The sequence below is a fragment of the Balaenoptera borealis genome (genome assembly GCF_965194805.1).
Source record: "Balaenoptera borealis genome assembly, chromosome: 9".
In the NCBI taxonomy this organism is placed as follows: Eukaryota; Metazoa; Chordata; class Mammalia; order Artiodactyla; family Balaenopteridae; genus Balaenoptera; species Balaenoptera borealis.
In genome coordinates, this window is record NC_138873.1 from 32,239,713 (window position 1) to 32,267,255 (window position 27,543).

A 27,543-nucleotide genomic window follows, 5' to 3' on the forward strand; every position below is an offset into this window, starting at 1 on the left:
GCAACTTGCTGGGCATGAAAAATTAATTGGGTGAAAGTACTCTGTTGCTTAAAAACAACAGCAACAAACTAGAGAATTCTGATCATGTGCCCCAATATTTTGCTGTCTTGTTAAAAATCTGAAAAATTATTAATATTGATTAATATTAAACAAAAACATCTCAAACTATATGTAAATATCTCTGACATAGATATTTAAACAAATGAAAGATGTTCAAGCTGTACCATCTCAGGAATGGGGAAGTTAAGCATCGTAAAGGAACAGAGTAACTCAATACACTAGCAGAAGTTCAGAAAATGGTACTCAAATTGCTTGCCAGAAAAACTGGCAATAATTCAATAATAGATGGTTTTAATGGGTTTATTTAAAAGTAGTTAGTCCTATATTAATATGAAAAATAAAATTATTTAATGCAAACATCTGTAGCGTAATAGTTGCTACTACTCTGATCTCGTCCTTTTCCTGGCTCTCTGTGGGATTAAGTGCATGCCTCATGGTTTTTGCACTTAATTCTACATTGTATAATTCTTTTTTTTTTTTTTTAATTTATTTATTTATGGCTGTGTTCGGTCTTCGTTTCTGTGCGAGGGCTTTCTCTAGTTGTGGCAAGTGGGGGCCACTCTTCATCGCGGTGCGCGGGCCTCTCACTATCGCGGCCTCTCCTGTTGCGGAGCACAGGCTCCAGACACGCAGGCTCAGTAGTTGTGGCTCACGGGCCCAGTCGCTCCGCGGCATGTGGGATTCCCCCCAGACCAGGGCTCGAACCCGTGTCCCCTGCATCGGCAGGCAGACTCTCAACCACTGCACCACCAGGGAAGCCCTATATTGTATAATTCTTTATTTCATATGAATGTGACTTGTCTTCCTGATTAGATTGCAGTCTTTCAGAGGGCAGAGAATTGTGTGCTTCCTTTGAATTCCAGCGACCCTAGCACAGTGTTGGGCATGTGGTCTGCATTTAATATTTTGAAAAAATTAAACCTGATCTAGTCATTTTGGTAAAGTGCTTTACATTAGGATTTCTTCTTTTTACAGACATATTCTCTAACGACTCAAATTTTGAAACCAAATCTTAACCTCACTCCATTTTTTTAGCTTGGCATGAATATTAAAGAATTCTGGCTGCTCTGTGTTACTTTGAAGCTGAGTTTATCATATCAAGAACAATTTATGGCACTTTCTTCTTATAACCTTTCAAAAAAGTATAACAGTCATGATTCGAATTTACTTGGAACATCTGATACTCAGTGAAGATTTTCTTTTTAGGATGCTTCGTCTTAAAATAAGAAAGCCTCAATAATCATCATATTTTAAAAATATTTTTTAAAATGCAGTGCTATTGCACAGAGCAGAATTGCTGCCAATGCTAAAACAAATGTTGTTAATATATATAGCATTTAACTCTAGTCTGTTATAGATGGGAACGTTAAGTTGATTTATCTTTCTCTTGGAAGGCTGTTCCAAGCTGGCAGGTAAGTCTTGATGGAGATTCAGTAATGCAAAGTGCAAAACAAGTGGTGTTTTAGACTTAGCCCCTGAATTATTTAGATGTTTTCCACTATAAAATTCTTTCTGCATTTCTCTTTCTGAATCCCCTGGCAGTAAGAACTTTCTCCTAAAACTGTATTCTTTGAAAATGCCCAAACGATTCCATCCAGGTGTTACAGATCTGTGCACCTGGAGAAGGGACTCTCCTTGTCCAGCAGGCACTAGGTCAGTGGAAATTGGTTGCACCCGTCATTTCTCAACTCCCTGCTCTGTTCCAACTCTGTCACACAATTTTTATGACTTACCTCATTTAATCCTTACAATAGCCCTCCTGTGTTACTAGCTTCTTTTTGTAGATGATGTAACTAAGGCCCCAGACTTTTTTCTTTTTTAAGAAATGTAATTTTCTTTTCTTTTTTTTATTAATAGATGTTTATTGGAGTATAATTGCTTCACAATACTGTGTTAGTTTCTGTTGTACAACGAAGTGAATCAGCCATATGCATACATATATCCCCATATCCCCTCCCTCTTGAGCCTCCCTACAAACAGCTCATGGAACTCAATATCAAAAAACAAACAATTCAGTTAAAAAATGGGCCCTCAATATCAAAAAACTCAATATCAAAAAACAAACAATTCAGTTAAGAAATGGGCAGAAGACCTAAATAGACATTTCACCAAAGAAAACATACAGATGGCCAAGAGTTACATGAAAAGGCCCCAGACTTTTAAAGGCACATGGTTTCAGGGGAGAAGAAAAGAGAGAGAAAACTTTAATCCTAATATGACAGCTATGAACTAATTGCTAAAAAAATTTTAAATTATATTTTGTAGGAATAAAAAAAATCTCTTTATGAAGAGATTTAAAATCAATCAACATAGATCGTATCAAACTTCAAATTTCATAGAAACTTGGTTATTTACAAAATATTTTCTTCACTTTATTGAGGAAAGAGTTTCTGTTTTAGTAACTACTTTTCCATGTAGATTTGAATAACTGCTTGTAATATGGATTTTAGTCCAGAGCCTGAAATAAAAATAGCCTCTTAATATATGTTGAATGAGTATGGAATCTATAGAGTAATGCTGCTTTTATCCCACCCGCCTCAATCCCAGTCCTCTCCCCAAAAGTAACAGTTTCGTGAAATTGCATTTACTTTTCTTTCTCTATGCAATAACATTCACATATGTACACATAGACTGAGACAGGATTTTCACACCTTTGAATCATACTAAATGTACTGTTCCACTAGATTTTTAAATTTAAGAGTACATCTTGAATATATTTTCATGCCAGATTAAATAGATCTACTTTTCTCTTTACTCATTCTCTTTCTTCCCCTCCCTCTCTTCCTTCCTTCCTCCCTCCCTCCCCCCCCCCCACTTCCTTCCCCCTGCTTACTACAATATGCAGCAAAAGGTTTGTGTAAGGGACTAATCGGATCCAAGAAAGAAAAGGCAGATTAAGGCCAGATCAGAACTTTTGGCTGAAGAGTTTGGACACTATCCTATAGGATGTGGGGAGCACTTTGGAAAAAAAATCATTTGGCAGCCATGCTATAAAAGTGAGGTAGATGTGTAGAGAATGGACTTGTACTATAAGTGAAAATGTATTATAATCGCAGGTCCTTTTTTTAAGATTTTTTTCGATGTGTACCATTTTTAAAGTCTTCATTGAATTTGTTACAATATTGCTTCTGTTTTTATGTTCTGGTTTTTTGGCCACGAGGCATGTGGGACCTTAGCTCCCCAAGCAGGGATCAAACCCACACCTCCTGCATTGGAAGGCAAAGTCTTAACCACTGGATCACCAAGAAAGTCCCCGCAGGTCCTTTCTTATACAATTAAAACATTCATCTTACAGTTAAAATTTAACATATTTTAAGGCTTATATACATAGTAATCCATCACTGATTAATTCCCTAATAATTTTCCCAAGAGTTTTAGTCATCTCAGTTGAGAAAGGAATGGCATCATCCTATTTGTATTCTGGAAGGGTTTCTCTGGCTGCATTGTGGAGGAGAGTCTGTAGGAGGAAGACAGAAGTGCAGCAGGGAGATGGGATTGGGGACCAGGGATTATGGTGGCTTGGCCCCAGGGCATTGTGGTGACGTCGTGGCTTGAGGTGAGAGCTGACCTGTTGGGAGGAAGAGAAGAGTGGTGTCCAGGACGACTCCAAAGACTTGGGGCCGAAAACCCAGGAAAGCTGAGGGATGGAGGTGGGCAAAGAGACAGTGCAAGAGGAAGGCGTGTGAACTTTATTAATAACTGTGGCATTCAGCATTAAGAGTTTAGTCATATTTATTCAAGTTTCTCCGTGAAAATAAGACTTTTTGAAAGCTTGATAAGGTTAGTTTTATTGATTATTATTAGCAGTTAGAGGAAAAGCTTTTATAATAGACCCCAAATTCAGGGCTTAAAGAAGAGAGAGGTTTATTTCTCCCTCAGGCAGCACCCTAAAGCCCACATTCCAGGCTGCAGGCAGCTCTCCCACAGAGGATATTGGAACTCCTGTTCCTTTCATGTTGAGGCTCTACTCTACCCTTTCCTAGGAGACAATGGTGCATTGTTAGTTGTCAGGACTGGGTCACAGATATATCTGGACTCCAGCCAGTAGGAAGGAGGACAGGACTTTGGAGATACATGCCCACTCTCTGGCCCAGAAAAGGCCCAAATCATCTCCACCTACATTCCATTGGTGGGAACTCAGTCACACAGCTACACTCTCTGCAAGGAAGTCTAGGAAATGTAGTTTAGCCATGTGTCTGAATAGACTTCTTTTTATTGAGAATGACTGCAGAGAATAGATTATGGTGGATACCTAGAAATCTCTGTTTTATAAACACGTCATTTTCTTGAGAGCCTATTTTGTGTTGATGTCTGGCCACATTCAGGAGATTTTTGTGTGTGGGCGCAGATAACTGTCAGACATGATATGTGTTATGACATTAAAATTTTGAGAACTGCTGCTATAAAAGATCATCCAGTTGCTTTTTTCCTGACCCTATATATAAGGCCCCGATAATAACTGATTTAGATTCATGGCTAAAATTACCTATCTGGGAAATTGTGCAGCACAGAGGACAAGGATGTCATCATTTAATAAGATGGGTCCTCATTGTCGAGTGACACGTCAGCAACCTCCTTTACAAGCCAGCCTCCTGTGAATTCTTCCAGTGAGAACTGGTTCACTCCTGAGCGAGCTGATGATGGAACATCAGGATGGGAAGTGCCGTGGGTCAGACCCTGGGTGACCACGGGTGGCATTCTGTGTGCTTGCCAGCTTCCCTCTTGATTCTTTCCCCCTCTTTCCCTCTCAGCTTCCGATAGCCAGTGACTGTAAGCACTGAAGCCATTCTTTTATTTGGGAGATATCCCCCCTCGTTTAAACAACTCTTCACAAGCCATTCAAGTGTAAAGAATTTCACGTATGAGGCCCTGCTGTCTTGACCTTATAGACTAAAGAAATCATCTACCTTGTCATGATTGCACAGTGGGTCTGTACTTAATGTTCCTGATATCATATCTTCCCTTTCCTCTCTGTCTCTTTCTTTTTCCAAAGGCATAAGGTTTTAACATGGAAATATAGACCCAGCAAGTAGAACCTTTTCTGAGCTCCATGCGATAGGTGAGAGCACATAAAATTTCAGGCGTTGTGTAACGGGAGCCCATCCCCCGTTGAGTGCAGCTGGCAGGTGATGTGTTTTATGATGGCAGGCTGCATCTAATTGCAGTGTTTAAAATATGCAAATGTGTGACTTCCTTTTTTAAAGGTTCACTATTGTCTCTGTGTGCTTTTCTCCCTCTCCCACTCTCAAGGACACATAGGTTTACATCTAATTTGCTTCTGCCCTATTACTGTCCCATTATATTTATGCAAATGCTAATCCTTAATTATTGTTCATGCTACTGTTTTCTGAAGTCAAATCGGCACTTCTCGGGTGTGTCACAGGGAAGTCCCAGAAGACTGTTCTTCTCCAAGAAACCTTCTTCGAACGCCCATCTTTGATATCTTCTGTTATTAAGTGCGTTACCAGGACGGGCCGGGCTTCTTCATGCTCATACTCTCAGAGAGACCAAACCTGAACGCCAAAATATAGAAAGAAAACGCAGATAGCGGTACCCAACCCGAGTCACATGGCTTAAGTAAGCCATCTGCTAACGTGAGCACAAAGACTTCAGTCACAGTGTGAGGTGGCAAGTCACTCAGGAAGGAGATGTTTTAGAAGCTGAATCCATCCATCAATTTAAAAAGATAAATTTAAATTCTAAACTTCTTAACTTGGTGTACACACTGATGTTTGGTCTGTTGCATCTGTCCTTTCAGACTTATTGCTGTGGCATGCCCTCCGCCATCCTGTCTCCCATACTCTGTCTCTGTGCTTGGCACACATTGTGGGCACTCAGTAAATATTTGTTGAATGGATGAATTAATTTGTGTTCCTTCCATTGTGCCTTTCCTCAGCCTGGCATGTTTCTCTCCCTGCCCATCTCCATCTGGTTGACTCTTAACTGTGAAGCCTTTGCTCAGGCAGTGTTCCTGATGACTTTTCTCCTTACCTGGGAGGGGCTGGGAGTCAGTGCCCCTTCTCACTGCTCCTATAGTTTTTACCGGGTTTGCATTGATCACATCATTCCATAACTGTTTATTCACATATTTGTTTGCTTCACCAGCTTGTGAGCTCCTCAAGGGCAAAGATGGGATTTGAATGTCATTGGATATCCAGTGCCTAGTCGGATGCCTGGACTTTGTCAATGAGTGAACTTATCAACCCACAATAGAACGAAACTGTGGAAGAGACCAGAATATTCTTTGTAGTTAGTAAGTTCATTCTCTTTCCAGTAGATAAATTTGCTTGGGAAATTTAATGGCCACAAAGATTTCTAAGTGGATATGAATCAAACCCAAGGGAGCTGGATAGCTTTCATGGATATTTTCATTACATTTGGTGAATCACGCTTCTCTTTCCAGAATAGAATATTGAACCTGTCAAGCAGAACTAAATGCTCACGTCCATCAGCACAACTTTCCCCTGAAGAGTGCTAGACACTTACTGGTGGATTCTTAACTTTCCAAAACCCCTTTGCCTACTAAGAATGGACATTTATTATTTGTGACTGCCCCCAAACCTATACTTTGGGAATTTCCCACATTATGAGTTTTGACTGCTAAAGGTTAAAAAGAAAAGCCATGAAAAACACCCTAACCTAGATTCCTTTGCAGCTTGGGACAGGCATGGGAGTTAAGTTCCACTAATCAGACCACATGCATCTAGGCTGGGATTTGGAAGTAAGCAGCATGAAGAGGCATTCCTGCACACGAAACATGCCTGGTGACTGTGGTGGGCAAGGCATGTGGTTCATCTGGTACCCAGTCCCAAGTGTTGTCTGCGAATCGTGAGGGGGCTGTGGTGTGCTTGCTCCTGCATCTGGGATGGTATCCATCCAAGATGCTTGGCCCTTTAGCCCACCAGGGATTTCTATGAGTGACTTAATATCATTTAATTATTTCCTGCTTAAACTAGCCAGGATAGATTTTGTTGTTCCGCAACCAGCACTCCTATCCAACACTCTCATAATGTTTCTGTAATTTTAATAGCTATTTAATAGCAAGAGAAATGTTGCTTTATAATCATTCCCGTGAAGGCTTCTGTTCATCCTTGAAGTCACGTGGAGAATATTTCTTTTATGACCTTGCCTGTTTCTCTTAATTTCTGTTGCTTCTCTCATTGACCATTCATTAAAAAAAACAAAAAACAAAGCAAGATAAAGCAAAGCAAAATAAAACAAAGACCCATTTAATCAGAATAGAATAATAGAAGGAATGGGATCTACAGACACAAAGAACTAAGTTTAAGTCCTGGCTCTGCTACTTACTTGTCCTGGGACCTTGGACATTTTCTTAACCTTCCCAGGACTTCTTTAGAAGAGGTCGAAACACTATTTATCCAGCAGGGTTATTGCTGAAGTGAAATGAGACAATGTATACATTTAGTGTCTGGTACACTGACAGCCACTAAATAGGAACTCTTTACAAGAGTACTCTGGACATTCTTGATTGACTTTGAAAGACATCCAGGAAGGCCAAACTTGTTTCTCTATTAGGCCAATTTCCCCTGAATTTATGACTCTTCCCTAGTGAAGCTATTGCCTACTGAGTTAATTCTCAAATTCTTACCATGGAATTCAAAATCTTCTTTTGCCTGGTCCTGTCTTGCCGCTGTAGCCTTATTCCTTACAATCTGTTTGCAGGAGTCTTTGGCATTAATCAGCCCAGTTCACCCTTCCCACCCACCATGTGTGCATTCCCACTGCTCCCCCCACTTTGTTGTCCCTGCTCAGGCTGACCCCCTTTCTTGGACTTGCCTTTTCCTTCCTCTCTGCCAAGCCAAGTCCAACCCCTCTGGTATAGCCTAACTCAAGTCCTTCCCTGAACAAACACTCTGATTTCTCCCCATATTGATCAATTTTGACATTGACTGTTATATTGAGTATTTTAACTGTTAAAAAATAATGTATTTATAAGTGATCATTTAAAGAGTCTACTAGCGATACTACTAATGTCAGTATTGTAGTTGTAAAGGTCAAATGAGAAGATGCACAGGTTTATTTTTTTCAAGTGACAATGTGATTATTACAAGCATGAAAATTATTTCACATTCGTAATCTTTTTATGATAACCTATCCTTTCTTGGACAGTAAATTACCTCCTATTAGGATTAAATTCACACTCTACGTTATGAAAGCAAAGCATATACATCAAGAGTCACTGCCAGCACTAAGTGGAGATTTTTATAGACAAATAAGACATATTAGAATATATAACAGGCAACAGCTTTCAAACTTTTGGATGAAAAACTGAATTACAGACTTTATTTGTAGAGCTTGGTAACATATATGACACATCATTCTCTGGGTGATTTAGACTCAACGGGAACCTCTTTGGATGGGCGATTTTCAGTTTCCGAATGGTAATTATAAACTCTGATGGTCTGAGTCATATAATTATCTCATATTCTTCCAAAAAGGGTTTTGGCACTTTTGTGTCAAATATTTATTTTGTTCAAGCCTGTTTTCTTAAGGAATCTTTTCCACTGAGATATCTAAGCTAATCGGCAAATTGATTAAATGGAGAAAGTTTGCTTTATAACCAGAATTTTCAAAGTTGAAAAAGAAATCATACACCCACATTATTGTTCTTATTTCACTTTCAGCATGGAAATGAACAACTCTCCCTAGGAAATTAAGATGAAATGAGTTTAACTTTTACATTTCAATTTAAAATAAAAACCTGAATTAGTTAGCAGATAATGCAGTTTACATCGATCTTTTCCTCATGACGATCAGATGCCTAGTGAAGTCTTTATTAGGCATCACTAATGTTAACTAGCTTCAGGTGGTATAATTCACATATATGACTTATTCAAGGAACTGGTTGCAAAAGAGCGTCCCTAAGGGGAACGGTTCCAACCTGGCTTATTCCTTTTTCATAATACTAGCTTCTGTTTCTATGGCAACTGCACATCCTGGTTTGCTGTTTGCATAAGATGTCTTTAGATTTATTGAAATAGATTCAAATAGTTAAAACTAATAGTAGCATTCTGCTGTGAGTATAATATCACATAGGCATTTTCACAGTTGAGTTAATAAATCAAACCTTATTATGGGAAACTATGCTGCTATAAAGTGCCAATTACAAGTAGGGATTATGTTTTTGAATTTCTGTACATTTCTAAAATACTAACACTGGAACTCAAAGGCAGAAACGGTTATGTAAAAATCATTTGAATAAAATACACCAATAGAAAAGTGGGCAAAGTATAAAAACAATTATGTGCACGTGTGTGTGTATACACACACACATACACACACTACATACATATATAGCTAATAAACATAGAATGTATGCATAAATATTGTATATATCTATAAATAATATATATTATATATAAAATATTATACATGGCTAATAAACATCAAAATATATTCAACCTCACCAGTAATCAAGATATGCAATTTAAACCAATAAAATATCAATATTTACCTCTTTGAGTAGCCAAAATGAAAAAGAATAATAAAACACGGAGGTGGAAGAGTTGTGGGGAAAAAGGCACGTGATGGGACTGTTCATGGGAATATACATGGGTGCTAGTCTCTGAAGGGCACATTGACAACATGCATCAAAACCTTAAAGATATACAAGCCATTTGACCCAGACATTACACTTCTAGGAACTCATAAAGAGATAATCTAACAATAGTATTTATTATGCTATTGATTATGGTAGAAAAAAAGAACACAAATATGGAAATAAGCAAAATGTCTGCTTAGGGAAGAGAGTTATGTTCCACCTGCTTTTGCCCACCAGTGTTTCCCTAGTTCCTAATACAAGGTCTAGATGCTCAATATCGTTGTTGAGTGAATTAAGATAATGGCATAATTAAGATGTTGATGGTATAGTTAATTACCTGGAAAAATGTCCATAGTATATTAAGTGAAAAAAAAAAATGACAGAGAGAATATAAAATGTGATGACTTTTAAAAAAATCATCACCATATCTGTACATGTGTCGATAAACTTTGAAATAATACACACCATAATGACTGAATGAAAACAGTGATTCAGAAGAAATGAACTGTGAATGTGAAATAGTTTTAGAAATATCTTAACTAATGTGTTTTGTTCATATTTTCCTTCTATGTATATACAGAGAATGACATATAATAAAAATTGATGCCTGAACACCTCTAAAGACGTTCTTCCAATAAATATAAAATGAAAATTCTACACAAGAAAACGTTAGATAATAGTTCCACGGCAGTTTTGATTTGTTTTGTTTTTTCCTTAGAGGCATATAAAAAATGGTGTGTCTAACAACTGATATTGTTGAAGGTGGGATGAAGTATTGTACCTCTAGATTGAACTTATTGCAGTGATATTTTAACTGGTCTCTGTATCTCTTTTCAATTCATTCACCTATTCACAGCAGATTTACCTTCGAAAGCATCAATCTAATGATTGTATTTGCCTTTTCAGAAAACGTCAATTCTCCTTTGAGTACAGGTTAAGATCTGTTATGTACTGAATGGTTGCAACCCCCAGCCCCCAAATGTATTTGGTGAACTCCTAACCCCCAAGGTGATGGTATTTGGAGGTGGGGACTTTGGGAAGTAATAAGATTTAGATGACATCATGGGGGTAGGACTTCCATGATGGGATTAGTACCCTTATAAAAAGAGGAAGAGACATCGAAGCACTCTGTCTCTCACTCTCTCTTTCCCTCTCTTTCTCTCTGTCTCTCTCTCTCTCTCTCTGTCTCTCTGCCATGTGAGGACAAAGCAAAAAAGGTGGCCATCTGCAAACCAGGAATAAGGCCCTAACCAGGGAATTGAGTTGGTTGGCACCTTGACCTTGAACTTCTGAGCCTCCAGAACTGTGGGAAATAAATTCCTGTTGTTTAGGTCACCAGGTCTGTGGTATTTTGTTGTGGCAGCCCGAGCTGAATAAGACAAGATATGAACTCTTTAACAGGGCACAGAAGGGGCCTCCATGCTGGAGACTTCATGAGTTCCTCAGCCATTTGCCATATACTCAGCACATCCACGATTCTGCACCCGATTCCCTCAACATCCTCTGCCCCTTTCCACCTCTGATCCTTTGTTTATATTCATCTGTCTACCCGGATTGCTCTTCTAGACTTGCAATCTCAGTCTCTGCCTGAGGAAATCCCTTGCTTGTTTCAAAATCACCAACTCCATGAGGCTTCCCAGACTTATGTCTCATTCATAAATGAATTGTCCTCTTACTAGAATAACATTATTGGACATTGATTATAGCACTTAATAAAGTTAGCCATGTTTAATTGCTGATTTTGAACACATCTGTGTCTAATCTTGTCTTATTTGGCTTTTTCTTTTCTACCTTTTCACATGCCCAGATACTATGCACAACACCAAACAAGTACATGATAAATGTTTATTGGATCAGTGTTTGATTTATTAAACTCTCTTATCAGAATTCCAGACCTAATGTTAAAATATATTTAAATGTATTTAAAAATATAGGTTTCTCCACAAAGCTAAGACAATCTGAGCCTTCACACTTTATTCCAGCATGAGAATTTCTGCACTTGGTTGAATACAGGTTATTAAAAACACAACCACACAGTAATCATAGCACTTACTATGTACCAGGCACTGAGCTGAATATTTTATAGGCATCATGGCATTTAACTCAGTAAGAATTCTATTGTGTGGATACTATTATTCCTTCCCATTTTACTGAGGAAAAAAAAACAGGCTTTGGGAGGTCAAGTAATTTCCTTAAGATCACCCAGAGAGAAGAAATAGAGCCAAGTTTCTAACCCAAGTCTGTCTGAATTTAGTTGATACTCTGAACTTCCAAACTATATTGCCTCTTAATACATGTTGTTATTTAACATTTTACCCTGCCTTTGTGAAAGTAAAAATAATAAACAAGTGACTGCCATTTGGAGCTGCAAATGAGAGCAGCATAACCTTTACCACATCTGTTTGATTAGATTTGGTACTTCTTGGATTCTGAGTTTCTCTGTAGCATGGAATGCCTTTGCTGCAGTGCTCTCATGTTCTCAGATTAAATACACCATCATAAAAAAGATACATGGACATATCTTCACTTTCTGAAATTATTGCATAAATCAGATTTCCCAGTGATTTCTACTTTCTTAAAATACTTCACGTGAATATTTCACGTAGATAATTCTGAAATTTTCTGGGGACAAATTAAGACTTAAATCTTAGACTTGGGTAACGGTGCCTTAAAGATATGTGAAGACTAGAAAAAAGTCCATGTACCATTAAACTAAATCAGATGAAAATTAAACAAGTGAATAACACATTCCACAATCGAGAAGAAAACAAAGACTGTTTTTGTAATGGCATAAACAGTGAAGCAGGATGCTGCCCAAAGCTTTGCAAATTACATCACCTGCACAGTAACTTGTCTGCCTGAACATCTGCCTGGATAGTCAGGGCTCACCCTGTACCCCAGTGGCCACTCTGCTCCTGCTCCTCTTTTCCCCTCAGTGTAGACAGTCTTTATTGGCAGGTGTTGAGTGCAAAAGAGTAACAAATTCAGAGGGATGGGAATGGATGTGGGGCATGACTCTCCTCCCCCATGTGAGGATCCCGTAACCAGGCCAATGGGGTGCAAGCACTTGACTATGGCCGCCTTGGGCCCAGCATCCCCTGGAGGGCAAGCTCCCAGGCAGGAGGTCTCCTCATAGCACAGGGGAAGGGAGGAGTGCCCCGGCAGGGGCATGGGCTGTGTCCCACCCCAGGCTGCTTGGCTCCTGCCCACCAAACACCTCGACAGTTTGGAGGAGGGGTGTTAGGGAACTGGGCTAAACCAGGCAACTAGGCTTCACCAGGTCTTTTTTGTGGTCTTGAAAATTGCTGTTTACAGTGCCCTATTCATTGTATTTCTTGACTTTCTGTCATTTATCATTTCTCTTTTGAGAGATATAAATCGATCGGTCAGAGAAGACTTGATTCATCATTGGTTGTGCCCCAAATGCTTATTCCACTATGAATTACTGGGTTAGCTCTAAGAGTGCAGGTGTGGAAATAACTATATATATTTCAAGGTTAAATATTTAATACAGGCTGTTTGACTATTCCTATATAGCTCTCTATATTTTACTTCTACATCATTGGGAGATTTCAATGGCCTCCAAAGACCCCCTTTGTTTCATTATCTTTAGTTAAAATGTGGTTTATTGACTCATTGCAACAAAGGCAAACACATGCCACAGGGAACTGTGTGGCCACTCAGTACGAGGGTGTTAGAACAGGCTTAATGTTATTATCTTTATGAAATCTTATCTAAATAGCAGGAGGAATGAAGCCAAGCTTAAGCTATAATTAGTAAAGCTGCAGCACTCCTATCAGCCGGGATAGGGGATGTTAGTGATTTTGGTGACAGTGTTTGGACAATGTTCTTGTCTGTGTCATTGTTCAGACATCATTTGGAGGTAGTCTTGATTGTGTCATGATCAAAGTCACAGAGTGTCTGTGACCAATGTGGCTGTTCTGTGAAATTATGTCCAACTGGAGAACACCGCAACTGGGCCCTGAGTGTCAGGCCAGCGTCTAGTAACACTAAGGCCTAAGTGGTGATGCCAGGCTGGCTTCTGACTGCCAGGGTCTGCTTTGCTCTTTCTCAGAGTCCATAACCAAAGCTTAGAATCACTCAGGTCCGAGTCTGTGTTCCCACGACCCTGGCCTTGAGTAACTTGCTCGTGAATGTGCTTAGGGAGTGTTGGTTGGGATTGATTTCTCCTTTCTCTCTGACCCCAGGGTGGCTTTCGGCTGAATAATCAGAAAATCTTTTAAAAAAAAAAACTAATTTTAAATCTACTTGGGAAATAAAAAAATTAGTAAAATAAGTTTTCTTGATTCCAAATATACTGCTTTTCAGCTTAGTTGTCTTAATTAGCATAATTTACCAACACTAAAAATAATTTCTAGAACAAAAACCTCTGAATATAGATGCAAAGAGAGCTTTTGTCCTCCTTATTTTAGAAATCAATTCCCCACTATTTCACTATAAAATCTTTAAAAGACCATGATGAAATACTGATACTGATTTATATACTGAACTATTTCCTTATTATTGTCCATTAACCATTTGCAATTCCTACCATGAAGTACAGTACTGGGGGTGGGGTAGGGGAAACATTTCCCCCCTGTTTTCAAGCTCAGCCTCCTAAGATTAGCCTTGGACATAACGGATTAAAAAAACCATCTCCAAGGTAACCTTGAGAGAAACTATGATCACAGTTTATCACATGGTTGCCATTCAGAAAAGAACTCTGATGGCAGAGGTCATTCATTCACCAAATCATTAATTACTTAATTTAATGTGTATTTGTTGAATTCCGAATCTGAGCCAAATGTAGTGCTCTGTACTGGAACGCCAATGGTGAGCAAGAACAAGCAGGGCCCCTACTCACATGGAGTTTTCTGTTGAGTAGGTGAGACATGAATCAAACATGCAAATTAATGCCCATATAATTGTAAACAGAAGTCCTCTGATTTTTAAAAAAATTTATTTTATTCAAGTATAGTTAATTTACAATGTTGTGTTAATTACTGCTGTACAATAAAGTGATTCAATTATACATATATATATTCTTTTTCATATTCTTTTCCATTATGGCTTATCACAGGATATTGAATGTAGTTCCCTGTGCTATACAGTAAGACTTTGTTGTTTATCCATTCTATATATAATAGTTTGCGTCTGCTAATCCCAAACTCCAAATCCATCCTTCCCCCACCCCCACCCCCCCTTCTTGGTAACCACACGTCTGTTCTCTATGTCTGTGAGTCTGTTTCTGTTTCGTAGATAAGTTCATCTGTGTCATATTTTAGATTCCTCATACAAGTGATATCATACGGTATTTGTCTTTCTCTTTCTGATTTACAGAAGTCCTCTGATTGAAGGGAACTGGTTTCCATGAAAGTATGTAACAGCAGGACCTGAATTAGATGGACTTTCAGGAAAGGCATTACTGGGGAAATGATCCCAGAGCTAAGAAAGAGGGGTAGGTGAGACACTCAGGGGAAGAGGGAGGGGAGGATGGCTAAAGAATGTTCCAGACAGAAGAAAGAATAGCGACCAGACTTCTGGGCAGGTATGAGTGGAGCTTGTGTCTTATATTGGGTTCCCTGGAAACAGACTCTGGGATGGAGATTTGCGGTCAGCTGTTTATTGGGAGTGCCCTCAGGAATCACACTTGTAAGGAGGTGAGGCAGGCTGTGGAGCTGGGGTGACCCCTCTGAACTGCCTCAGATTGAACCCCTGCACCCCCTGTGGACCTTCATCCCCAAGGTGGAGGGTGGGACCTTAGGCGAGCCTGCAGAGGGCAATTCCCAGCATGAGACAGAGCGGTGGACATTAGCAAGCCACACCCTGGGAGCTGGGGAAGAGTACCTCGGACCTGGAGGAGGGGCCGGTAGGATGCCACAGCCTTCACTGCTGCTGGCCCCATGAGGCTCTGTGGCTGGACATCGGAAAGCTGGAGGGAGAGTGAGGGGTAGGACAGAAATCGGAAGGGTGGGCAGGAGCCAGACTACAGAGGGCCTTGGAAGCTGTCTGTGGGATTTCAGACTTTATCTTAAGAGCTAGTGAAGGGAATCAGAAGGACAAGGGATGGACACAGCTTCAGGCAGGTAACGCAGGTCCCAGGCAATGCGATCCCCATAAATTGCAGTGTAGCTGTCCCGTATGTTTCTGCCTCCTTTCAAATTGGCTCAGTGACCTCTACACTCAAGGACATCCATTTCAGCCCTTGCAGTTGTTCTCTTTCAAAATTCCCAACTCAGAAGCAAGGTAGAAATATAAAAGAAAAAAGTGAGATAGGGGGTGAAAAAATGAGGAATATTTGTGACTGTGGGCTGAAAGATACTTGTTCCATCTAAAGGTATTCAAATTCAAATGTTTCAAAAAGCTGTGCAAAACATGTTATATTTTACTGGCTATTTCCCCACTGGCTGTCGAATGTAATATGTAATATAAGAAGTCCATTTCCTTAATGACACATAAAGCGTGTTACTGTGTGAGGCTGTCATAATTGGTGTCAGTTGACCACGTTTAGTTAGAAAGATTCTGTTTCATATGTAGGTAGCTATATTCTGGATCTCTACAATCCCTAAACCCCTAAACTCACATGAAAAGGACTTTCATAATACAAACCAGAAAAATCAAGTTGATTTAGTAAAACCACATCACAGGCTTGATAATAAGATATCAAGAATGTACACTTTGTGTGTAGATGTTCAATCAAATCTGGATGCTATTACTATGAATCATTCTTTATGCTCTAATGCTCTAGTTATGTGATCCTTCAGGACCTCCCAAGAAGCGGCAAAAAAGATTCTTACTCGGATCCTTCCCCAGGAAAGACAAATCATGGTAATTCATAAAAACCATGGCGAGCTCTTGCCTGAGAGTTTAATAGCATTCCCTTTAGTCAGTTGCTGTAAGAATCTAATTTTTAGCCTATTCATTTGTGAAAATGGTCAGTGTAATTTCCTGATATCTCCTGTGGCCTCCTCCAGAATGAGTTGTCTTCCATATATAACATGATGCTGGGGGTGCCATATTGCATAAAGGTAATGCTCTGAGGTGTTTTTCCCACTGAGTGATGCTACATAAGGCCAGATTCACAGGTACGAAACCACATCTGGATGTCATTCTAGACCTTCATCTCTGTCTCCTCACAATCAATCAATCATTTAATCAATCAGCAAGTCTGGCAAGTTCTACCCCTTAAGTGACTCTCTTCTCTCCATCTCTTCTGCTATCACCATTGACAAATCTACCACCATCACCCCCTGGTTTGACTCCTGTACCACCCTCATGACTAGTTCTCTAGTCTCCTGTCCCCCTCCAGTTCAGCTGGGCAGTCTGCAATTGATTCTCCCAGAGTTTATGCCCCCAAATGCAATCTGATCTGGTACTCCCCTTGATAAAAACCCTTTAGGAGCACCTATCACCCTATTTAGCCTGTCCATAAACCACTCACCACTCCTATCTCCACACACAACTCTGGTTTCCATGTTGCATAGAAAGAGACTCTTCCATTGGTCCTTAGGAAAAGTCTTTCAAATGGTAATATGGCCTGGACACGATAGGCAGTTTTTCCAGTTGGAAGCTTGTAGGAAGGATTACTTTTCAGAGGAACAGTCATGATTATTTCAAAGTCATACTTAATATCTCCCCTTTGCATTTTTGAGAATAGAGTGAATCATTTCCCATATGCAAAGGCCTGTTGAAACTGTATGTTATAATTCAGCAGACCTTGATATTGTATTGTATTTTATTGATAATTACAAAGATGACTAAAATAAAACACCTAACCCTGGTGTGATTAAAATCTATTTGTGAGATAGAGACTCCTAAAAAACTAATTACAATTGCAACTAATTCTGTATTTAAAGTATAATGAAATAGTACGGGAAGAACACAGTCCATTCTGACCAGGGTACCAGGAAAGATAGCATTTGGTCTGGGTTTTGGAAGGAGTATATTCTAGGTGAATAGAATCACAGCAAAGGAGCTCTTCCAGGAATAGAAACTTAGGGGTGCTATGCAATCATTGGCAGGAGGACAGGATGATGGAGAGTCAGAGTGGGAAATGGGTTTGGGAAGATGAATTAAAGTTAAAGGATGGGGATTTTAAATGCCATGTTAAGTATTATATACTTTATTCCATAAGCAACAGAGAGGTTTTGAAGGTTTTTGAGCAGATGTGACATATTTTAGAAATGTTACCCAGCCGTGAAAGGGAATTTCTAGAGGCTACAGACTTGAGGCAAGATGGCAAGAAAAGGAAAATAGGGCAGGGGTAACTGGACTCTAAAGAAGAAGATAGGCATGGCAGATATTGAATGTATAATTGATGAGTCTTGGCTATGGGTTGTATATGGCAGTAAGAGTAAGAGAGTTGAAAATATCCTGGTGTTTCTTGTGGTTGTGGTATCCAGGCTTCAGGATGACTCCCCATGGTCCATACCTCCTGGCATTCCCATGTTTGTGTAGTCCCCTATCAGACTGCACCAGGGCTGGTCTCTTTGGCCAATACAATATGGCAGAAGTAATGGTGTGTGACTTTCAGTATTCGGTTATAAAGTCACTGTGACTTCTGTCTTGGTTGCTCGTTCTCAGATATTTGCTCTGAGAAAGCAGCTGACTTCTAGTGAGCAGCCCTATGGATAAAGCCACATGCTGAGGAACTGAGGCCTTTTGACAATAGCTGTGTGAGTGAGCTTTGAAGTCATATCTCCAACCCAAATGAGCCTTCATATGGCTATGACCCCAGCTTGACCACAAGCTCTGAGAGATCCTGAGCCTGAACCATGAAGTTAAGCCATTTCCAGAATCGTGACCCTCAGAAATTGTGTTGGAGAATAAGTGTTTGTTGTCTCCAGCTGCTAAGGTTGGGGAATCTGTTACGTACCAATCGATGACTAATAAACTGGGTAACGGGGCAGATCTAATTAGCTAAGGTAGAAAATACGAAAAGAGGAACCAATATGCCAAGGAGATGAAACACTTGGTTTTCGATGTGTTTTTGGGTTGTGCCGTCTCTCTAAGTCTCCACTCCTCTGGTATTTGGGAACAGATGTAGATTTGGAAGCCGCCCACCTGGTAGAGAGTGGTGGTTCTCAAACTTAAATGTCCATTGAATCGCCTGGACCTGGAGGGCTTGGTAAACAGATTGCTTAGCCCTGCTTCCAGAGTTTTTGGTTGTAGGTCTGGGGCTGGACCCCAGATTCGTTTTTCTAAGCAGTTCCCGGGTGATGCTGTTGTTTCTGGTCCGGAGATCAAAGTTCAAGAGCCGCTGGCATAGAGTGAAATTGAGAGGAAAACCCAAAGTGGTGGCATTTATTATAACTAATAGTTCTTTCTCTCTAGTACTATATATACATCATAGAGCTAAAATATTTAGCCATTAAAGAATATGAATGTTTAAAATTATTGACCAAAAGTAAGGCTGGGAACTGTTGTAGATAATTAAAAACAAGGTACAAGGGGAAAACTGCATTTCCTTGCTCTATAAGGTACATATATATTCAACACCTCAACTATGGATTTACAATGAACTTCTCTTTCTTTATTCCACTATTGAATTTTGCTCTTAGTTTTGTAATTATAACCTGCAAATGAGTTTCAGTTGGACAGTGAGTACATGTGAAAAAAATCCAGAGAGAACTTTCTATAAAATATTCAATTATGTGCTATAGGACTTTCATATTTCTTAGATTGCTGGAATAAATCTCTGGAGATTTTGCTTTGACAACCAGGAGGACTGATTATATAGACCCCAGATCAAAATTGCATGGTGTAGAGCTCTGCATCTCAGCAGCCAAGGCATGACAACCAATTAGAGGTGAGGCCATTTTCATAATGAATAGCTGCTACTCAGGGATAAAGGGTTGTATTTCTTAACTCTTTTGAAAGTTTACAATGTGTACCAATTAAACATTTGATTCATACAATTAGCTAAACAAGGAGAGCTAATAAATCGATGTTTTCTTTTTTTTTAAATTTATTTATTTATGGCTGTGTTGGGTCCTCATTTCTGTGCGAGGGCTTTCTCTAGTTGTGGCAGGAGGGGGCCACTCTTCATCGCGGTGCGTGGGCCTCTCACTATCGCGGCCTCTCTTGTTTTGGACCACAGGCCCCAGACGCGCAGACTCAGTAATTGTGGCTCACGGGCCCAGTTGCTCCGCGGCATGTGGGATCTTCCCAGACCAGGGCTCGAACCCGTGTCCCCTGCATTGGCAGGCAGATTCTCAACCACTGCGCCACCAGGGAAGCCCCTGATTTGTTTTCTTAATGAATTTTTTTACGAGGAGGCCCTTATGGGTTTTTTTTTTTTTTTCATGTCAAGGATTTTGGTTTAAACGCCTTCTTCCTTGGCCATACAACATAGAAATGAGAGTAGAGTACATAATCTCTGCTGTTCCATTGGAGAAAGCAGATCCCTCTCTGAATTAGGTACACTGGTTTCCTAGTAACTGATCTCTTTCCTTACCACTTTGAGATAGAATTCCAACCTGGTTGCCTGGTGACTGTGTTTATCTGGATTTCCTGCCAATGAATGCTGGATTCTTCATGACTGGATTCCAATGCCAACCACCTGCCTTCCAGCACCTTCATCTATTTCCTCTTCCTTAAGAGCTCATAGATTACACATCCTGCCCACGTGTGTTATCTCCCTTATACCTCCTGAACATTTCTTATAGCTGGACCTTCTAGTTTGGGACTTACCTATAAATTCAGGTCCCTATCAACCTGTCCTTTGAATCACCCACTCCAGATATTGGTCTCATGGGCTTGTGCCTGCCCTTTGCTTGCTCATTTGCGTCTCACTAGACTCCTAGCTCCAACCTTCTCCAGTCTGGTTCATTCCATCACTAGGTAAACCACAATATGTCACTAGGTAAGCCACAATATGTCCCTAGGGAAGACAGAAGAAAGAACAAGGGGAAGTGTGTAGATTACAGAAAATCAAGGTCAACTGCCCCTTGGAATGATGATGTTGCTTCACCCTGAAAGCTGAAACCTAAAACCATACTGGCATCACCATATTTGTTCTGTCATATTCATCTGTCTATAAAGAAAAGAACCCACTTCTGGTTATTATCTAAGCTCAGTGACCCAATTAAAATATCTCATTTTAGCAGACATTTTCTACTAATCACTTTTACCTTTTCCCAACCACTTCTCCGTACAGATAAGCTGGTCAGACTCTCAATCTGAAGGTTTGTGTTCACGTGAGCTGACAGAGCGAATGGCTGCCTTGGCAAAGCGCTCCATCAGGACATCCAGAGCATTCTTGGCCTAGAACTTAGAGCATAGTCATCTCCCGAAGGCAGGACAAGGAAGGCAGCTGTTTCACAGCCACTCATTAGAGTAATATATGAATGTATCCCCCAAAAGGTCCCCGAAACCCAGGACTGCAGGGAAGCAAAACCTAACACTCAGATTCTGATGTATGTTCAGAGGCTTTATGGCTTTTGACACAATGAGCATGTAACATTACCAGCTAAAACTGATGTATGAAACAGCTTTGTTTTATTCAGGTATGCTACACAAAGAGGTGAGAAGGTTAATTCCACCTCCCAAATTTGGCTAAAAGTCTTAGCTAAAATTTCCTTGTTGAAAAAGTTCCCAACTAATTTACACAATCATCAATAGCAGCCCTGCAGGATTTTGGTCACAGGCAGCATAACTGTCCATAGGATGGGGTGGAGGTAAGGGGGTGTGTGTGTGTGTGTGTGTGTGTGTGTGTGTGTGCACACACGCTTTACTTCCCAAGTTGTCCCACGGTACTGGGGTCTTCATGGCCTATGAATGCCAGTTTTATATAAATCTCTTCTCTTTTTAAAAAATTTAAAAAATTTTAATACAATTTTGAAAGGTTACTTTCCATTTACAGTTATTACAAAATATTGGCTATATTCCCCATGTTGTACAATGCATCCTTGAGGCTCTCTTGCAAATCTCTTCTCTTAAAAACTTCCCTTTTAATTAACCTACTTACCCTGCCCCTGCAAATAGTCAACATGTCTTTAGTTACTTTTAATTACTTTCTGTGAAGAATACCATGTCTATTTTGGCATGTCTGAGTACAGTCTGAGTGACCAACTGTCCCAGGTTGTCCAGGACTGAGGGGTTTCCTAGCACATAGGACTCCTTATGCTAAAACCGGAAGTGTCCTGGGAAAACTGAGACAACTAGTCACCCTAGCCCTGTGATACCACTTCACATTGGTGGGTCTTGAAGACAGATCTCAAACTATTCAGACTTTGGCCAGAGAATGTCTATTCAGTGAATCTTTCCTGAGATGCTCTCTGAAAGATCAGCCATCAGGTATTATTTGAAGTAGAGTGGTGCTTGTACATGAAATTAACAATGAAAATACAGATGGGAAACTTCCCTCAGTTTTGTTTGTTTTTTTTTTTTAATGAAATCAGCTTTCCATTTTTATTGTCTTCCTCAAAAATCTCTATCTTTCATATTGACAGAATGGGATGTATATAGCTCAGCATAAGCTTAACCACCAATGAAAGAGGGATTGAAAATACAATGGACGTATTTCCTTAGAAAAACTGCAAATATTATTAATTCTGTTTTGACTGCTCACAAATTCTAAGGCATCTTTAAGTATCTCCCACCTTAAAGCTGAAAGTTGGTACCCTTTTACTAATCTTTCCCATTTCCCCCATGCTATAGTCCCTGACAACCATTTTTCTACTCTCTGTTTCTATAAGTTTAAGTTTTGTTTTGCTTTTTAGATTCCATATATAAATGATACCATGCACTATTTGTCTTTGTCTCTCTGGCTTATTTCACTTAGCATAATGCCCTTAATGTCCTTCCATGTTGTCACAAACAGGAAGGTTTCCTTCTTTCTCATGGCTGAATATTACACTGTGTATATACATCACATCTTCTTTATCCATGCATCCATTGATGGATGCTTAGATTATTTCCATATCTTGGCTATTGTGAATAATGGTGCAATGAAAGGGGAAGTACAGATATCTCTTTGATATTCTGTTTTCATTTCTTTTTTGGGGGGGGATATATACCCAGAAGAGGGAGTGCTGGATTTTATGGTAGTTCTCTTTCTAATTTTTTTTTTTTTTTTTGGCTGTGCCATGTGGCTTACAGGATCTTAGTTCCCTTACCAGGGATCGAACCCCGGCCCACGGCAGTGATAGCACCAAGTTCTAACCACTGGACCGCCAGGGAATTCCCATATTTCTAATTTTTTGAGGAACCTCCATATTGTCTTCCGCAGTGGCTGCACCAGTTTACATTCCCACCAAAAAAGAGTTCCCTTTTCTCCACATCCTTGCTGACACTTATCTCATGTCTTTTTGATGATAAGGTCTGAGGATCTAATGTAAAACATGGTGAATATAGTTGACAACTGTGTTGTATAATTGAAATTGTCAAAGAGAGTAGAACTTAAATGTCCTCACCATATATATATGTGTGTGTGTGTGTGTGTGTGTGTGTGTGTGTATACATATATAGAAATATGTGAAGTGATGGATATGTTAATTAACTAGATGAAGGGAGTTCTTTCACAATGTATGTGTATATCAAACCACCACAACATACACTTTAAATATTTTACAATTTTATTTGTCCATTGTACCTCAATAATGCTGAATTTTTTTAGAAAAAGATCCCCCAAACGCTAACCTGGAGGGGACCTCTGACTCAGAGCATTTCCTGCTGTTTAACGAAGTAAGCCTGAACGGAAAAAAACAGTGCCAGTTCCTAGCAGATGAAAAAATATTGATATCGTCCTTGAAAGAGCTGGCATCTTCAGAAAATGTCCTCCTTTTATACATATGATTGAGGAGGCTGGGTTTATTTGCATGCCAAAGAATCTATTTTTTAACACCTGCAAAATTTATTCACTAACTAATTTATAGATATGTCTCACACTTGCACAGATCAAACCATGGTGTCTCAGTCGTCTTTATGCCACAGGGAAAAATTAAGGCTTAAAACGGCTCCAGGAACTTCAAACAAACAAATTCATAGAAAAAGAGGTGAGATTTACGGTTATCAGAGGTGGGGATGGGGGAAGAAAGAATCAGATGAAGGTGGTCAAAAGGTACAAACTTCTAGTTACAAGATAAATAAGTATTAGGGATGTAATCTACAACATGACAAATGTAATTAATACTGCTGTATGCTATATATAAAAGTTAAGAGAGTAAATCCTGTTTCTCTTCACAAGAAAAAAATGTTTTCTAATTCTTTAATTTTGTATCTACACGAGATAACAGATGTTCACTAAACTTACTGTGGTAATCATTTCATGATGTATGGAAGTCAAATCATTATGCTGTACATCAGTGCTGTATGTCAATTATATCTCACTAAAACTGGAAGGAACACAAACAAAAAAACAAAACAAAATGACAACAACCAAAAAACAGTTCTGGGAACTTCACGTAGAACGTTTTTATGTTCTTTCTGCCTGGAGTGTTCTTCCCCCACTTTCTCTGGAAACAAACAAATAAACAACAAGAAAAAAACCCAAACACCTACTCATCCTTTTCAGCATAAAGTCACTTTTCTGACTCTTCAAACTAAATTAGGCATCACCCTGCTCCATCCTAGTTCCTAAAACAGCGCTCTTTGCGTGTTAACTTGGGTAATAATGCTCATGTCTCCATAGGATGTACACCCTCTGAGGGCAGCAATCTCATGGATTTGGTTGATTGCTCTCTCCCCGGGACTTAGCACAGTACTCGGCACATGGAGGCACTCATTACATATTTGCTGAATAAATAAAAGAATGAAAAATCAAAATGATCAAATATATGGGCTCCTGAAGAACATGCAAGTTTCCACAGAATTTACTATAGGTACTTTCCATTACGCATCATGATGCTTTCCTGGGAAAATGGTGCTTAACTCAAAAGGCCTTAACATTTAAATTCTAAGAAAGCCACTGTACTGAAAAGCTTTATTTTATTTCTACAAAAAGGTCATAAAGTATTTAATGGAAAGCACATTGAAAAATATTTATTGCCTGGCACTGTATTTTAATGACAGGTTAGGTGATCCTTGACCTTCTGTGCAATAACACTGAGGGTACAGGTATCCATGAAAAAGAAAAGATTAGGCTTTGGTCCTTTCGAAGCACTATTTGGGTGGCCTAGTTGACCACTTAGTGTCATGATAAGGATGCTATTAAAAGCCAGCTTGGCTATGGCATTTTTGAAAAGATGATAGCAAGGTCATTGTGAGGATGGCAATCAGCTCTCTCAAGAGGATCATCCGAATGTTCCTTTGCAGGAGAATCAGTGAATGCAGTATCATGACTGACAGGATAAGGGGCAAAGTGTAGCTTGTTTTTTTTTTTTTTTTAACTGTTTATTTGACAACAGACTCACGCTGTGTTAACAGAAACTCAGATCATAGGCAGTACAGTCCTGATGTATTCAACATCGACAAGGTGGCAGTTGAAAAGTTGCTTTTAATTATTTAATTGGATGCACTACTCTTTAAAGTAGAAATTTATAAAGTAGAATTCACCCAGAGGAGACCAACCAGGGTGATGGGGAGGGTTGACAGACTGGAAAAACTAAGGACATGCAATAGTTATATTTACACATGGTGCCAAGAGGACAGAACTGGAATTAAGTGTTCTCCATATCAGAGCAAAGCATATCTGTGTCATTTTAAGAAGGTACTTTTTAAGCGGCGGAGCTGTCCAGCAATGAAACCAGAGCCTTTACGAAGTAGTGAGTTCCCTACCACAGAAAGTGTCCAAGCAGAGTCTGGATGATCTTCTAAAGAGGCCTTTATAGGAAGAGTGCGTCTATTGGGCAAGAATTTAATTTACCTTTAAGATTCCTTTCAATTTTAGAATTATTCTAACATTCTAAAATCTATATGAATGCCAGATATATAGATTAAAAAAATAAAGATGGCTCATGTTAAAAAAACAAAAGATTCCACATATAAGCGAAAAATAAATAAATAAAAATAAAGATGGCTCTGACCATCGGCATCTCAAACCTCTTCCATCCTAAAAAGAAAGCAAATTTTCAGATGCCCCATTTTCTGTTTCCTTCCCTTCACAGCTAAATCTCTTATAAGAACTGACCACGTTTGCTGCTACCGCCACCATTTTACCTTTCCACCCACCACATCTCAAGCTACTGAAATCCAGCTTTTGTTTCCTCGGCTCTGTTTGTAATGTGTCTCATTAAGGTCACCAATCACCTCCTTATTGATAAATGCACTTGAAAATTCTGAGTTATTATAACACTATCTGGGGCATTTACCATTGCTGGCCACTCCCATCTTCATAAAATACTGTTGCCTCTGGGTCTCTGCAACCTATGCTTGTGTGTTTTTTCTACTCTTTCTTTAGCTCCTCCTCTGTCACCTTTGAGGCTTCCTCTTCCTCTATCTCTACAACATGGTATTCCTGAGAGTTCTGTCCTGTGTGCCTTCAAATTCTTACTGCACCTGCTCACCTGGGGTCTTGCAATTGTTCCTATATCTTCCACAATCATCTGTGTGTTAATGACTCCTGAGTCTGTATTTCTAACTCAGATAATCTGTAGTCTGAGTTCCCATCCCACATATCCAGTTGGCTTGGAATCTCCATTGGGGTGGCCCTCACACATTTTAGCTCTGAACTCATCTCCTCCTCCAACATCTGCCCCTTGGCTTTCATGCCAGGTTTTGGAAATGACCCCACTACCCACCCAATTACTCAGGTTAGACACCCAGGTATCTCTGTTCTATTCTTCTAACCCATATTCACCCAAGTGCCAATTGCCTGTTCATCCCTGTATTGGTCCTCTCATCCACAACACCATCATCTTTTGCCTAGGCTGCTGCAGTAGCCGGATAAAAAAGTATCTCTGGCTCCAACTTTTCCCAACATTAGTTCACACTACAGATGGTGATTTTTCTAAATGTTCTATGTCCTTCTCCAGCTTAAAACCCTCCAGTGGCCCCCAGTGCCCTCATGGTAAAGCATAAACTCCTTAGAATAACTTACAAGACTCCATTCTCTGGTCTCTGCCTACGCCCTCCGTCTCATCTCTTGCCTCTTTCCCACTGCAGCCTTACAGAACTTCTTTCATACACATTTTGTTCCCTCAGCCTGAACCCTCCTCCTCCCTGTCCTTCCCCTAGGTTCCCCCCACCCCCACCCCCACCCTGCCATTCTGCTGCTACCACCACCACGCTGACTCACCTTTCTGGCTTCACTAAACTTAGAAGTTTCTTCCTCTGGAAAACTTTCTGTGATCTCCACTCCTGCCCCTCCTACACTGAAATTTAGCAGCTCTTCAGCCTCCCAACATGCAAGCTTCTCAAGTGTCATCGTAATGCATTTAAAGGGGTTACTTGTGTGTGTTCACCCCCGGGATGTTCCTTGAGTAGAGAAGGTCACTGTTCCTTCTGAAGGACTTAGCATGGTCCTCGGCACATCAACTGTATTCTACGGCTAGCAGAGGCTAAATTTAGCTTTAAGACATGGTATGGCACAGGTAACTTCACCTCACTTCATAGACTCTCATGTGATATGTGGCGTGGTATGTATGTAGGTGTACTAGTAGTGTCTTAGTACATGAGCGTACGCATATGAATGTATGTATTTATATATTTACATATATATGTATATGTATACATACACACACACAATACATATACATATTGTATTAGTTTCCTGTGGCCTCTATAGCAAATTACCACAAATGGGGTGGCTTAAAAACAACAGACATGGGCTTCCCTGGTGGCACAGTGGTTGGGGGTCCGCCTGCCAGTTCAGGGGACGCGGGTTCGAGCCCTGGTCTGGGAGGATCCCACGTGCCGCGGAGCGGCTGGGCCCGTGAGCCACAGTTACTGAGCCTGCGCGTCTGGAGCCTGTGCTCCGCGGCGAGGGAGGCCGCGACGGTGGGAGGCTCGCGCACCGCGATGAGGAGTGGCCCCCGCTTGCC

At 40.0% G+C, this 27,543-nt stretch overlaps 1 protein-coding gene across 16 annotated transcripts in view; it reads left to right on the top strand.

The window, feature by feature from the left end:
* LOC309635346 (uncharacterized protein) overlaps positions 1 to 27,543 on the top strand; it is a 249,456-nt gene that overhangs the window by 43,176 nt on the left and 178,737 nt on the right. Inside the window, exon 2 of one of the 16 annotated variants that reach the window (XR_014248792.1) lies at positions 14,963 to 19,865. The exons of the other annotated variants lie outside the window; for them this stretch is intronic. The gene's annotated coding sequence lies outside the window, so the exon portion shown is untranslated. Of the gene's footprint in view, positions 1 to 14,962; positions 19,866 to 27,543 lie in introns of those variants that run through there. 16 annotated transcript variants of the gene reach the window in all.